Genomic DNA, 15,731 nt, shown 5'->3' with positions numbered 1-15,731 from the left:
GCGTTTTATATATAACTGTAGGGCCTGCAATGACGTTACCAGGGGCGGAGTATGAGAAGCACCAACACACATATACATACATACATATATACCTACAAACGGACAAGTGGTCGTTAGTAGTTTGATCATGGGAGAGATCACTGATATACTTATACATGGTTATTAGGTTGCCCCTCAGCTGTCTTTTTTTCTAATCTAAGGCTGCCTGTCCACGGGCGTAGCGATATCCCGCGGCAGATCTCCGCCATGGTAGCCACCGCCCGGGAGCAGGGGAGAGCTGACGGTTCTCCACACTAAGCCTATCTGACAGATAGGCTCACCGCGGCAAATCGCTGCATGCTGTGATTTGCCGCCCGCGAGCGGAGAAGCGCTATGAAACTCGGCTCGTGGACAGGGGGGCTGCGCTTTCCATGGCAACGCTATAAAAAATTCGCCCATGGACAGGCAGCCTTAATAACCCCAATTTTGACATCTTCTCTGAGTATTGCATTTATTACTTTAGTTGCCCATCTTTGTACTCGCTCAAGCTCTGAGTACCTGCTTGAGTACTAATGTCCAAAACTATACACAATATTCCATGTGTGGTCTGCCCAGTGACTTGTAAAGAGGAAGAACAATGTTCATCATGTGCCCCTAGACCCTTTTTTGATGCACCTCATGATCCTATTTACCTTGGCAGCAGCTGCCTGACACTGGTTGCTTCCGTTACGCTTGCAGTTAACTAAAATCTCCAATTGGGCTGAAATTATAAGAAAAACTGCATAGAAATGGCAAGCAGGGGGCACTACTGTGCTTCTTTCTCAACGGCCCCCTTTTCTATAAAACCAGCCTGTTTACCAATACTGTATAGTTATTATATGTGATGTGTTGATGGACCATAAAATACTGATTAGTAAGGATTCGATCACTGATGTAGAGAATGGGCCGCTTTCAGAACCAACTGACAGTGGATAGCAGCTCTACACATGAGCTCCCACTCTTCACTGAGATTAATGAGAGCTGCAAAAACTGTCAAATGTACTCACTACCATTAGCGTGCATTCACACGTGGGCGATTTTGGTGCAGATCAGCATCAATGTGATGTGTATTGATTTTGATGTGTATTTTGGCATGGATCCACAGCAGATTCCACCCTTTCAGTTGAAGAGGTGAAGTGTGCTGCAGATCCGTATCATTGGTGTGGATTTTGGTGCAGATTTTCCACTGCAAACATAAGCGACGGCACGGGAAATACAATGTTAATTGCGTATGGGCTGCGGGTCGGACTTCTTCCATTAGACATCTGTGCGGAGTCCACAACAAAATATAGCATTCTGCGACTTTTCCTCCGCTTGCGGAATATGTAATTCATATCCACGAGTGTGAGTGAAAAACCCATTTCACATGCCTTTCAATGTGTGCCATTTGCTGCGGGTCCTCAGCACGGACGCCGATCTTGGATTCCGCAATAGGAATCCGATCATTTGAAGCCGGCCTTAAAGGGGTTTTCAAAAATCCCCAGAAATGTAGTCAAAGCCAAGTATTGTTTCGAAATAGTAAAAGAAGCATAACTCCCCATGTGCACATTCCAGCTCCAGTGTTTTCCATCAGTCCTTGTTTCTGGTGCTACAGCAGTGACATCACAGTGACTGCTGCAGCCAATCACTGACTTCAGCAGTCATAAGGATAGTCAGTGACATCATTGTTGCAGCAAAGAAAACAAAGAATGGTGGGTAGCAGTGGCGCTGGAACGGGACTGAATGAATCAGTGAATTATGCTTCTGTTAGTATATTATCAAATCCCCTTAAATTCAAGGAGAACAGCTTCACCTGTTTGGATCATCCTCCATGGTCAGTGGAAAGTAAAGCAGGTTTATTCGAAGGATTATGGGAGTCTAAGTGACAAATCCCTACAACTATAAAGGAAAAATCCTTAACGGGACAATTTCCTCCTAAAATAAGAAAACATATAAAAAACAATTGATAGAAGTCCTCTTATGTGTTTCTGTTACAAATTCTAATTAGCCATTTTTTTAAGTTATATGTAACTTTTCATGGGAAAGCTGAGTCAGGTGACGATCAATAGGGTCGCCATTACAGTTTCCCAGGCTTACTTGAATAATCTGCATAGTTTTGCTGTGTTTCATCCATTGCTGATTCATATCACCGAATTGGCCATTCAACAGCAGTCTGAGAAAACTAGGTTATATCTGTTTAGGGGAAAACTGGGTGACAGACAACTAATGTGATCGCCTGGATTCCTGAATGGATGCATCAGCGCATAACCATTCACCTTTACTGTAAAAGAAACCATACATGATGGATAACACCCCTTATGGGAATTGTGATGGGCACATATTGTTCATCAGGCAGCTTATCCAGAACCAGATATAATCAAGAAGGGGGGAATATAATTTATCAGAATGGCAGCTACATAACAGAAATTACACAAAAACTTATTATTCCTGCTTACTTTTTGTTTTTATGTAGAATTGTTTTTTTAAGGGCTTTTCTTGTTCTATCAATGTGGGATCAGAGGGGATTAAACTCCCACCAATCAGCAGTATTAACCCTTTCCAATTCACTGTCTGACGTCTTCCTACATTTTGCTTGAAGTGTGTTCAGCTCTAATGTCAGAAGACGGCCGACAGGGTATTCTTGCCCTCTATTGCCAGCCACTCTGCTGTCAGAGCCTCTCAGGCACACACACACACTGGCTTTAGCCAGCAGATGGCACCGTTGTATAACAGCAAAAAGAGAAAGCCTTTTAGGAAACCCTGAATTGGATTGGAAAGGGTTAAGGGTAGACCCCTGCTAATCACCAAGTTATGATCTACCCTGAGGTTAGGTCATCAATAGAAAAAGTCCTGGAGAATTTCTTTAAACGGGTTCTTCATTATTAGAAAAACATGTCCGTCTTCTTACAAAAACAGTGCCACACTTGTCCACAGGTTGTGTTTGGCATTGAATCTCATTTCTAGTCACTTGGATAAAGGTGAGCTGCAATACCAGAATGGAACCCATGGACAGGCGTGGCATTGTTTCTACAGAAAGTAGCCATGTTTTTTTTTCCTATCCTACTCTTTTAAGTTGCTCATATCTCTTAGAGATCAGTCGACAGTCTAATGTATTTGAAAGCCTTTCGACTGTCCACAAAGGAAGATGTAAAAAAAAAAAAAATAAGGATCAGGCATGTTGGGTGTTTATTCAGCCATGAATGAGGTGTACAATGATTCACACCTTGCTTGTACTCATCAAACTAACATTTGCAGAGCAAGGCGCTCACACTATATTCATTTATACAGGGGTTCCCTGCCCCTTGCTTAATTAAAAGGCTCTGTGATTGGATGGAGCGCCAGCCAACTAGAGCCGGCGCTCGATGAACCAATAATCAAGCGCCAGCTCTGATTAGCTAGCGCTTGATCCAATCACGGCGCTAACTTGTTGAATCCAGGGGAATTCAAAGCCTCGTTTACCAGAGAGAGAATCCTCTGAAAGCGGAGAGGATTACACAGCAGCCTGCCGCAGCACCTGGGGGATCATCGCGGGTGACACAGATGCCGGCTGCAAGGTGAGTATTGCGGGGTTTTTTTCACCTAGTGTAGCTAGGGCTTATTTTGGGGGGATATGGTAGGGCTTATTATCAAGGCAGGTCTTATTTGGAGGGAAACATAGTATTATACGCAGAACTAGTGCGAATCAATCCTTATTCATATGTTTTTTTACTTTTATCCGCTGACTCCTACAACAGTTGGGATATTGGTTGAAATATAGATATGCTGGGAGTAAAAGTGGTTATCCAGAGAAAAAAAATGTTCCCAGCAAGAGAAACTAAGTAATCTTGTATATATGATACATTTTAATGGCTAACATTAGCCGTTAAGATGTATCATATCTACAAGATTACTTGATTTCTCTTGCTGGGAACAATTGCATTTTGCTCTGCTGGCTATCACCGTACCAAACTTTTTTCATTATGGAGAAAAAAAAATTGCGGACTGTGGTGGAATAACAGAAAAGAAGCTACACTCGCCTCACCCGATCTCCCACTGCGCTTTTTCTGCAGGTGTCTGGTCCCTCGCTGTTTTCTACTTCTTGCTGTATGGAGCCAGCAATGACATCACCAAGACCAGTGATGTGTGACCACTGCAGCCAATCACCAGCGCACTTTGGTCGGTGATTGGTTGTAGTGGTCACAAGTCCCTGTGTATTGACATTATTGCTGCTGCGTCTGGAAGTAGAGAGCAGGAGGGCATTGGGTGCCGGCGGAATAGGAGCAGTGGGGGATCAGGTGAGGTGGGCATGACGCCTTTCATGTTGGTCCATCAGAGTGTGCAGCTTTGTAAAAGGATAACCCCTTTAAGTGATGAAAGTACTGCTATACAAGCCAACTGCAAAATTGTAAGACTTCAAATGTTAACATTTTAAAGGACAAGAAACTGTAGTTTATCAATAAAATTAGCCATTTTTGGACTTCTCAAGACTCTAGCACTATCTGTGCTATCACATAGTGCCTGTTATATCCGAGCTGAACGCAGAACACCTCAACCAGATCGGATGTAATCTGCTGTCCTAAAAAGATGGATATACACACAATATACTAAAGCGGAACACCCCAAATATTCCTAAGGAAATCAAAAAGTGGGGGAACGGAAAAACTGACCCTGACCTACTAATGCAATAAGACCCTACCTAAAAGCCGAGCACCTAATAAGGGTGACCCCATGTCAGGAACCTGGGGCGACCCTGACTCTCCTTAGTTGGGAAAACACAGACAATATTTACTACAAAAGATAACAATACGAGCGGTATAGATGTTAAACAAGCACACAATGAACCACATGAAATATCAGTGCAGAATAATTAATTAGTCAGCAGATAGATATTACAACACCATAAATACTCTTTACACCAAACAGACCTATCTGACAGTGGAACAGGACAGAAGCCACTGACTAGACTAGAAATACCGTCAGACTAGAAGTATAAACAATGTCCTCCACAAGGAGAAGCCAGAAAAATGTGTGCTTTTCTTCTGTTTGCTATGTATTATAGGAGGGACTTTTTGCTATATGTATGGGTTTTATGAAATAGATATTATCTAACCCCTAACGTATGATTTATGATACCCCGCGGCTTTTATTTAAATACAATACAACCTGCCATTATTTTGTTTCCTCCTAGACTCCCTAACAAAAATTACTCTATGACTCTGTATACGACAAGATACATAGAATCATAGAATGGTAGAGTTGGAAGCGACCTCCAGGGTCATCTGATCCACCCCCCTGCTCAGTGCAGGATTCACTAAATCATCCCAGACAGATGTCTGTCCAGTCTCTGTTTTAAAATTTCCATTGAAAGAGAACTCCCCACCTCCCGTGGTAACCTGTTCCACTCATTGATCACCCTCACTGTCAGATAGTTTTTTCCAATATCTAATCTGTGTCTCCTCCCTTTCAGTTTCATCCCATTGCTTCTAGTCTTTCCTTGTACAGATGAGAATAGGACTGATCCCTCTGCACTGTGACAGCCCTTCAGATATTTGTAGACAGCTATTAAGTCTCCTCTCAGCCTTCTTTTTTGCAAGCTAAACATTCACAGATCCTTTAACCGTTCCTCATAGGACATGATTTGCAGACCGCTCACCATCCTGGTGGCTCTTCTCTGAACTTGCTCCAGTTTGTCTATGTCTTTTTTAAAATATGGGTCTATGGAATTCTGTGGGTGCCGTGTTACAGGTCCTGTAATCGTAGACATATAGGTCTGCATGGGAGCTCTATACATGAATCAGTGGGAAATTTGCAAAGTTGCTTCATTATATCACTTTCGATAAAGACGATAAACTATTCCTTTCCCAGCCTTTATGTATTAAGAGAACAGAGTCTTTCTTGTCACAGACCAAAAATATGAAAAATCATAAACTATTTCTTTCACAGGAGAGAATCACGATTCACAGTCCATTAAGTTGCTAGATTTATGTTATGTGACATGAAGTGTTCAGCTACAATTTATTTTCAGTCCTGCTGTTGTGACATGAATGACCTGTTTACTTGGAGTCCCATGACAGACCGTCCCGACCCCTATTAATAGTTACACAAATATGTGGCTCTGACATGGCTGATCAGCACAGCAGGACCACGGCAGAACATCGCATTCACCAGTCATATTAAATGCAAAGTTCAGACGACTTTTTGTGAGCCGCAGATAAGAACCCTGACATTTTAGGTAGCGCTGGATTGGGTTTAATCATTAATGTCAGGAACAGTATTTAAGTACTTGTTTATCTCTGCTGGGACGTTTCATCGTAATGGAAGTTTGTTTCTAAAAATGCTAAAATTGACAACTAATAGAATAAAATATCAGTTTGGAGTTGGCTACGCTGTACAGTAGAATCTTAACTAACGTCATAAATCCGTCCGGAAGCAATGGACTTTAGTAGAAATCAAGGTTAGTAGAGGACATTATTTCCATAGGAATTAATGTAAATCCAATTAATTGGTTCTAGACGTTCCAAAAAACACACCAAACCCCATTTAATAGAGAATAACTCTGGTCTTTAACCCTTTCCAATCCAATTTGTATCCTCTTTTCCTAGGGGGGGCTTACTCTTTTTCTGCTGTTATACAATAGTGCTATATGCTGGCTAAAGCCGGTACTGCATGAGGTGACACGCTGGATAGGCTCCAACAGCATAGAGGCTGGCAATATACAGTAAGAGAACTCCGATAGACGTCTTCCAACATCGGAGCTGTACAGCCTTAAATCATAATGTCTTCAGAGGTCAGACAGTAGATTGGAAAGGGTTAATACCAAAACCGATAACAATACTGAATGAATATAAAACACAACTTTGCTGTGCTTTGACATAGTACTGCAGGGGCATCATTAGCAGTATGTATCACGGTGTTGTCTGTGGTTTGACATAGTACTGCAGGGGCATCATTAGCAGTATGTATCACGGTGTTATCTGTGCTTTGACCTAGGACTGCAGTATTTATTTGTAAACGTTTCTTTACTGTACTGTACTCATCTGTACAGTACTTACATTTTGCAGTACAGTGGGGATTCAGGAGGCAGGCAGCGTTCAGCCGGCACTTTGGGGATTTAGCTGCTGTACTGTGTCAGGAGGCAGGCAGACACAGCAACGTTCAGCCGGCACTGTGCGCTGTGGAGAGGAGAGGGGGAGGAGTAGGCGCACGCTGATGCAGGAAAAGCAGGAAGTGACCGGCATCAGTTGTGCGCCGGCTCACTGAGAGGCGCCCGGGGTCTGGAGGGGTCGGCGTCGTTATCTGAGGAATGCAAATTTATTTGAGGGACCGCAGCTGCCCTGACACATCGATGTAAGTTGAAAACAGCGTTACTTAAGAGCAATGCTACTCAAGGGTTTACTGTACATGGTGCTGGACATGGCCAACCATATTGGTAGTCTACTTGTATGTATGTGTCTTGTTCATATTATTAGCAGTTGGTACAAGCATTTCCCACCAACCGTTAGACTCCCAGAAGCATTGGTGACCTTATAACTCTCCTCACTCACCTTCTAAGTGCTCTCCTTAAGGAGAAACGATACCCTTCCAGACATTAGATTTTCTCCACACACAGGTTTTTTTTGTTATTTTTGCTAGTTTGTAACAAAAAAATGCCATGAACTCAATGAGTTTTCTTGCAAGTTTTTAATTTTTGACATTTTTTTTTTAGTTTTTTTTTTTTAAAGATGTCTATGGGAAAATGTCTGGAAAAATCCACCATACTTAGAGCATACTGTGTTTTGAAAGACAGAAAAAGAACTGCCATAAAAACAGCGTATTTAAAAAATAAACTGTGGACTTCATTATAGCTTATGAAGCCACAGGAGCGATCGCTGTATCTCCTATCAGCACTCTATGGGATTCCTTAGAATTTTGAAGTCTAAACTATTCTATGAAAGGTTGTTTTCAGGTTCCATTTGTGGGTCCTGTCACATTGCTGTTTTCTGCTCTGTGACGGAACCCAAGACAGAATCCCACAGTATGTACAAAGAGCATGGTAGGAATGCTGCCTTACACTGACCTTCTAGCCCATACCAACCAATTAAAGTATAGCTTTCATTTTCCAAGAGCAGTTTAAGATCTGAAAACTGAGCTCCGATTGGTTGCTATGGTCAACAAGGGCCGTCTTGCTGTTAGACAATGTTGATAAATGAGGCTGCCCTAATAATGGGTCGTCCACTTTAAAGGGTTTTTTAGGGTTGTTTTTTTTAACAAGTCACCCATGTTAAAAATTAAAAGATTTTATACTTGTGCATTCCTGGTCTCGGCACTTCTAGAACCACATCTCTCTTCTCCCTGCCTTTGCTGTTTTTATAGGCTGCAGTCAAGCTGTTGACAAGACATCACAGGCTGCTGTAGCCAATCAGGGCTCAACGATCGACAACTAAAGTCTGTGATTGGCTGCAGCATTCTTGCATCCCATTCACAGATTGCCTCTGAATCCTGCAAGCAGACCAGGTGGTATAAACAGAGGTGCAGCTCTGGAGGTGTAGGGAGCAAGAATGGATGAGTGTAGGATCTGTTATTATTTTGTAACATGGGCAACCTATTATGAAAAAAACTTGGAAAAGCCCTTTTAAGTTTTGTGTAAATGGCACCTCATGTTTGCTGTCTTGGTCTGAAGAGCAACTTCATGTAATTGATTTTCCCCATTGACCTGTAGGTCATTACGAATCCCACTAAAGGAAACTGTTCTAATGACATTTATACTTTGTAAGTTGTTATTTATTCCTGTAAATAAAGTTTTTAAAGGGATCGTCTCATGAAGACAACTCCTGTTTGTCTTGGGTTAGGACATATAGACCTCATAAAGGGTGGCTCCCTCGCTTGAGATCCCCTTCAATGAGCTAGTACAAAGAGTCGCTCTGTTCTGGTGAAATTGTGCCGTCCATATATTAAGGCCAGTCACCTGACCACTATATGTAAATGAGGAAGATGGAACAATACCTCTGCAGCGCCACCTATTGGATGGCAGCATTCCTTCAAATCAATGTGCGATTCTTTATACAGGTGTTTGCAACAATGTTGCAGATGGTATTGTTCCATCTTCCATATTTGCATACATTTCCCAGACAAGCATGGATGGCCTTATAAGTCTCCTCACTCACTAGGTGGTCTCCTCAAGGAGCGATGATACCCCTCCCGACCTGACCACTATGTAATACTACTGACCACAGCTTCCCCTGTCACAATCAGCTCTTTGCTGAGGGAGAGAGGAGTTGAAGCCATGGTGGTTGCTAACGGGAAGGAGTTTTTTTCTTGATGAGACAACAGCTATAAGTTTTACTTTGTTTGTATAAGTTTGCAAATAAAAACTTTCCAGGATTTAGGCCCAGAACTCTTTTGGCAGTGAAGCTGTTAATTTCAGAGTACCAACAAAATGTTTTATTTAGATTTTATTTTCTTCTATTCTTGGAAGGATGAGAAATGTTTTTAAGCCTAGTAAATAGTGAACGGAATGTGTGTTATGTCTATGATGTAGAAATCAGAAATCTCACATCAGCAAGCCTGGGAACTGTTTAATTGAAAGACATCAGTTCCTTGTAGGAGTCTTCAGAAATGTATTGTCAGAGAATATGTACTCCGCCATTACAGTGAATTAAATACAGAGTGGTTGTATATTTTTAACATTACTTACGCAAAATTTCAGGGAATTGTATAAATAACAGTTTTGTAATATATTGTCATTTACAGTATCAGCTTGAGAGATCCAAAAACAGCAAACCGTTTTATTTTCTGTGTCCCATTTGCAGACTAAAAGGGTATTTCAGGCATTTACTATTGTTGACCTATTCTCAGCATAAGTCATCAATAGTTGATCGGCAGGGGTCTGCTGCTCGAGATCCCCACTGATCCTTTGGCTCACTGTCAGTACAGAGGGGGCTAGATATCCGCATTGGTAGTCAGGGCTCTGACTGCTGGAAGTGTAATAGAAGGCATCACTCCCATTGATTTCAATGGGAATAAAGCTGTGTACTACACTTCTGGCCTTAACCACTGATGTGGATGTCGAGCCCTACCACAGTGACATCACTTCATATGGAAGAAGAATGGAGCAGCACTGCCCATGCTTGACTGCCGGGCTGTTCAATCGCCTCTTCACCACAGTGGTGCAGTGAGACTACACTGAGGAGAAGAGGAGGACACAGGACCCCCATTGTCTGAATTAGTAGGGGCCTCAATAGGTGAGACCACTAGCATAACTATAGGGGATGCAGGGGATGTGGTTGCACCCGGTCCCTGGAGCCTTAGGGGGCCCATAAGGCCTCTCTCCTCCATACAGGGAGCCCAGTACAATGAATAAAGCATTGTAGTTAAGGCCCTGTTATAAGTTTTGCATTGGGGCCCAGGAGCTTCAAATTACGCCTCTGCATTAAGGGGTTAATAGAAGTTGGGGGGCCCAAGAAAAACTTTTGCACCTGGGCCTGTGAGCCTTTAGCTACGGCCCTGGGTGAAACCCCCGCATCAGACTTTTGTCACCTATACTATGGATGGGTCAATATTGGGATAACCCCTTAAATGGGAACCTATCACTAGTTTTATGTTGCCTGAATTGTGGGCAGCATTATTTATACTGAATTTAAAAAAAAATAACTATAAATGTTAAAAAAGTCCTTTTTTTTTAGCATCTTACCCACGATAAAACTAAAAAACGGGAAAAAAAAGTCAGTAAAAAAATTTTTAAAATCGCCCTATAGGTCACAGAAAAAAAAAACGCAGTAAAAATAATTTTGGTAGCTAAAGGAAACAAAATAGGGTAGTAAAACCGTCACATGCGTAAAAGCCCTAAAAAGTGTCTGGTCCTTAAGTTACAAAACAGCCTGGTCCTTAAGGGGTTAAGACTGTTGTAGATTGAGTCCCTGGGCAAAGTATAATGTTATTTTTGGCATAAAAGAAAGCAACACTAGTTTGAAAAAAGCGACAATCTATTAAGATACTTGTAGCAAATCACAATAGTCTTTCAACAACTTTCATAAGGTACACAGGGCCTCTAACACTGGCCCTGCCCACAGTCTGTGAAGAACGTGGCTATCTGCTGGATAAACTGGCTGACCAAAGAACTTCTGTCTTTCTTAGTGCCTGCATGCATCTTGACTGTTGCTTGGGTTTACGTATAAAATAAGACCACTATCGTTGCTCATAAAACAAAATAAAAAAACATGCTATAGTGAATTTTTTGTATATAGAGCTAAATATTAGAGATGAGCGAACGTACTCTGTAAGGCCGATTTCGCAATCGAGCGCCGCGATTTTCGAGTACTTCACTACTTGGGTGAAAAGTACTCGGGTGCGCTGTGGGTGAGCGGGGGGTTGCAGAGGGGAGTGGGGGGGGGGGGAGAGGGAGAGAGAGAGGGCTCCCCCCTGTTCCCCGCTGCTATCCCCAGCTCCACCACGCCACGCCCCACAGCGCACCCGAGTACTTTTCACCCGAGTAGTGAAGTACTCGAAAATCGCGGTGCTCGATTGCGAAATCGGCCTTACCGAGTACGTTCGCTCATCTCTACTAAATATTATTTTATACGATCAACTTATGCAATTTATCATAACCTCTCTTCTTTCTTGGCTACACAAATGAGGAGGAGAACACAACCCATCCCAACTAAACCCCTTAAAGAGTCACTTGTCTTAGGAGGAGGTATTTTTGAAACTTAGTATTCATGGAAAAGAAATTCTTTTAAAGTCTGTCTTTTTTGTATTATTTTGGCAGTACTATGCGAATTGAATACAAAGTATTGTACTTTTCTACCAGTCAACTCAAAGCCTGAAGACTCTTGAATGGCAGGGCGGACTATTGTGAATGTATAACCTGCTGCAATGCGAGAGGTGATCTCCAAGCTAATCTTATTATAATAGTAGGTGGAGAATGTGAGTGACAGAATGACAGCTGTATTGTCATCTTGACAGACCTGGATAATGATGGCCTAGGCAGACAGGTGTAGTGACAAAAGCAAAAAGTTAAGAAGAAAAAGTATAAAATCAGCAGTGGTATCTAATGGTGTCAACATTTTTTTATTTTCTCTTTCCGACGGCAGTTGGGAAATGCTTGCAGTAGTGCCATTCTCAGTGGCACTCATACAAATGTGTCAGCCGTATATCAGATATGTGGATCAAGCACATTGCCTAATCAACAGCGAGTTCATCTTTACTATCGCTGAAGATGGATACATTGTAACTCGGATGGGAACGCTCCCAGAAGCACATGGCATAGCATGGGCTCATGGGGACACAAACAAGACTCATTTAACCCACTCACTTGGTGAACAAGGTTCTTGGTGGACCGGACTTTTTTGGGGCCTTCATAACACAAAGATTGTTAGCTTTCGACCCACCGCATTTCAGCTTTTTTGTGACTTGTTTTACATGAGAAAAATGTTACTTTTTCAGGTTCTTGTTTGTGGGTACAAATAAATTACACAGTAATCTATATAGATCCATATTTTTTTATGTGCAGATATAGAAAAAAAACGTTTTTTTTTGTATCATTTATGTTTCATACTCTATAACATGTTAACCCTTTCCAATCCACTATCTGCTGTCTTCAGACATTCTGATTGAAGGCTGTATAGCTCCGATGTCGGAAGATGTCCGGCAGGGTATTCTTACTGTATATTACTGGCTGCTCTGTTGTGGGTGACCTCTCCAGCATGTCCCATACCGCAGTAATGGCTCTAGCCAGCAGATGGCGCAATTGTATAATGGTTGAAAGAGAAAGCCCCCTAGGAAACCCTGAATCCAAAATTGGGTTGCAAAGGGTTAAACTATTTTTTTTATATTATTAGGCCTGTTTCACATGGCTGACAAAGTCGCACGATTTTCTTGTGTTGTGACAATGCTACAAATCGCAATTATGTGAAGCCCATGCTTTCCTATGAGTTCCTTCACATTTGCGAAGTTTTGTAGCATGCAACATTAAGAATTAAAAACCTCACGGGTTTTGCGTTATGCCCGTGACTTGCGATGTTTGTAGTCCATGTTTTTCTATGGAGCCTTCCTCTCTGTTGCATCGCATCTCATGAAAACGCGGTTTACGTGCGGTGCAATGCAACTTTGACAATAGGAAATCCTACTGTCAAAGCCCTAAACTTAGCCCTAGCTGCAGAAAAAAACACATACATTCCCTAAGAAGTACTGTCCGGCTCCGCTGCAACTTCTCCCCAGTTCCCGGCACTGGTCTTCAGGCATGTCTTCTGGCCAGGGATTGGAAATTCTCCACCTGTAGGAAGCGCTGCCTCTGACTGGCTGAGTATAATAGGATTGTATGTATAGTAAAGATGCAGGAACCTCTGTGCCACTGCACTGTACATGTATGTCACATGTAAGGAAGGGTTTAATGACCACCATAAAATGGCATATTGGCTGTCCTTAGGATAGGTCATCAATACCAGATTGGTGGGGTTCAACTCTTGGTATCCCCAAGAATCACTGTCTGAAGGGGTTGCATTGCTTTCATGGTTTCCACTACTGCATACAGCTCTGCAGACTTTGTAGTGGCTGTGCTGGTATTACAGCTCAAACCCATTGACTTCAGTAGTGCACCAGGCATAACTGCTCCTAAGATTGGACAACCCTTTAAAAGGCAAACATTTATTAAAACATCCTGGTCCAGTCTTGCATTAGGCTTTGGAGATACTGTCTTTTTACAAAAAGACAGTCATTTAGCAAAGGAAACCGTAAACGGTGGATAAAACAGACATCATTTTGGCAAACTTTACTGAAAACCGAAATAAGTAAACCATGGAGAGTGAAGACAGAGACTTCTCTGTTGTCTTTCATCATAGGCTGAGATAATCCAGCATGGCACTAAGGTTTAAAAATAGAAAATAATGTGAAAACCATGAATTCTTTGCTAAGTATCTCCTGGAAGGAAGCTCTCTAATGATATACAGAAAATAGACAGGGGATAGTCGCACACAGCAGATTTGTTGCAGAAATTTCCGCAACTAAAAAGCAGTTCTATACATCATTTTTGTTCATGTTATCACTCCTTTCCCGTCAATCAGAAAGCATATTTACACTCCGATTGTCACTTATGGGTTTTTTCTCAGTATAGAGAAGTGATTAGATGAGCTAGTCCTCATTTCACTCCTTTTCTATTTAACACCCGGAGATGCTGTAGTCATTGCTGACCATGGCATGCAAACATTTTTACAAAAAAAAATAAAATTTAAAGCACTTTTTTTCCCAATACACAAGGCTTTAAATATTGCAAATCATGAAAACAACCAGATTTATAACAATCCATATCTGCCCCAAATATGTTCTACTAGGTGTTCCAAATAGCGTGTTTTTATTTCGTTATTGCCCCCCCCCCCCTTAAAAGTAACAGTATCTCATATTGTAAATTCTGTACTCGATATGCATTGACCATAATGGCGGGTCATTTACATGGGGTTGGATGTACATAATGCAGAGCAACAATATATGGGGAACAGCTTACGGTGTGTTTTTATAGGTTTGTGGTACACAGCACTACAGTGCGCTCATATAAACCGCATGACTCTTGTATTGTTTGTGGTTATGAAGATATCAGTGCTGTACATATGGACATAAAAATCCAGTTGTTTTTGCTACTAATTGGTCACTGATTTTGTTATTATTAGTGAAACCACATTCAGGACTAAGATTATCCCCAGGCTGTAATGGCCGCGTTCTGCAAACACTTGTTTTGAACATAGTTTTTGGAAACAGCATAGAAATGGGAATGAACAGCAGAAGACGGTGCACAGGGTAGCTGTCAATTGTTACTTTACTGGTGCAACCCTTTTTTTTTTACTAGGTATTATGTTTATCCAGATATTGAAGGAACATCTAGTAAAAAGTACAAAAAAACAATCATGCTGTTGGCGCAAACTAACGCTATACGTATATTCTCGCTTTCTGAATTCATAAAGGGTTGAGTTATGAGCTGCTCACAAAATTGACTGCCATACAGAACTTGTGTAATCAAGACAATGTCTCCCTTATTTTGGGAACAGGCGGTAATATTTATAGGTTTTAGACAAAGACATTACTAAACCCCATTTACACGCAAAGATGATCGCTCAAAATTCGCTCAAAAGACAGTTTGAGTGACAGTTTTGAGCAATCATTTTGCATAGCTACTAATGGGATGGGCACTAATGCTTATTAGTAGCTTATTAGCTTTATTTCCATTTAAATTAAGCTCCCTTCACTGTATGCAAATAACAGCGGATGGTCTATTATCTGCATACAGCTCCATTGTTCTCCCGTGGGACAGCAGCTGAAAATGTCATCAGCGCCCCCGTGGAGAATCACAGCGGGCAGTCTCTGCTATCTGCTGGCCGGCCGAACTATGGTTTTTATGCTGAACTAAAAATCATTGTTCAGCCAAAAAACTAACGATGGTAACACATGACGATTATCTCTCAAAAGACATTGTTTGAGCAGCTTTTGAGTGATAATGGTTGTGTGCAAATGGGCTTTTAAATACGCATTGATTGTGAATAAACTTAACCATACAATCCGTTTGTTATCATTGGTCCCTAAACCTGTGTGTAAAGTGTGTAAAGCGACATTGGTCTGAAGGCAGAACTTTCCTCTAGGCCATTGTTTGATTTTTCTATAGGCTCTCTAGAGTTAACTCTTCTCCGGCCATACCTGTATGTTACCTATTTCTAGGCTCATTAATTAGTTACATTTCTAAGCTTATACATGGCAGTGTTTACCGTATATACCGGCGTATAAGACGACTTTTGAAC

General features: G+C 41.7%; 1 protein-coding gene across 2 annotated transcripts in view; it reads left to right on the top strand.

Annotated features, from left to right (window-relative positions):
- PDE4D (phosphodiesterase 4D) overlaps positions 1 to 15,731 on the top strand; it is a 647,997-nt gene that overhangs the window by 377,928 nt on the left and 254,338 nt on the right. The window lies entirely within an intron of this gene.

This window comes from Eleutherodactylus coqui, chromosome 5 (assembly GCF_035609145.1).
Source record: "Eleutherodactylus coqui strain aEleCoq1 chromosome 5, aEleCoq1.hap1, whole genome shotgun sequence".
Classification (NCBI taxonomy): Eukaryota; Metazoa; Chordata; class Amphibia; order Anura; family Eleutherodactylidae; genus Eleutherodactylus; species Eleutherodactylus coqui.
Note: the sequence above shows the minus strand (reverse complement) of the source record. Positions and strands in the feature narration are given on the sequence as shown.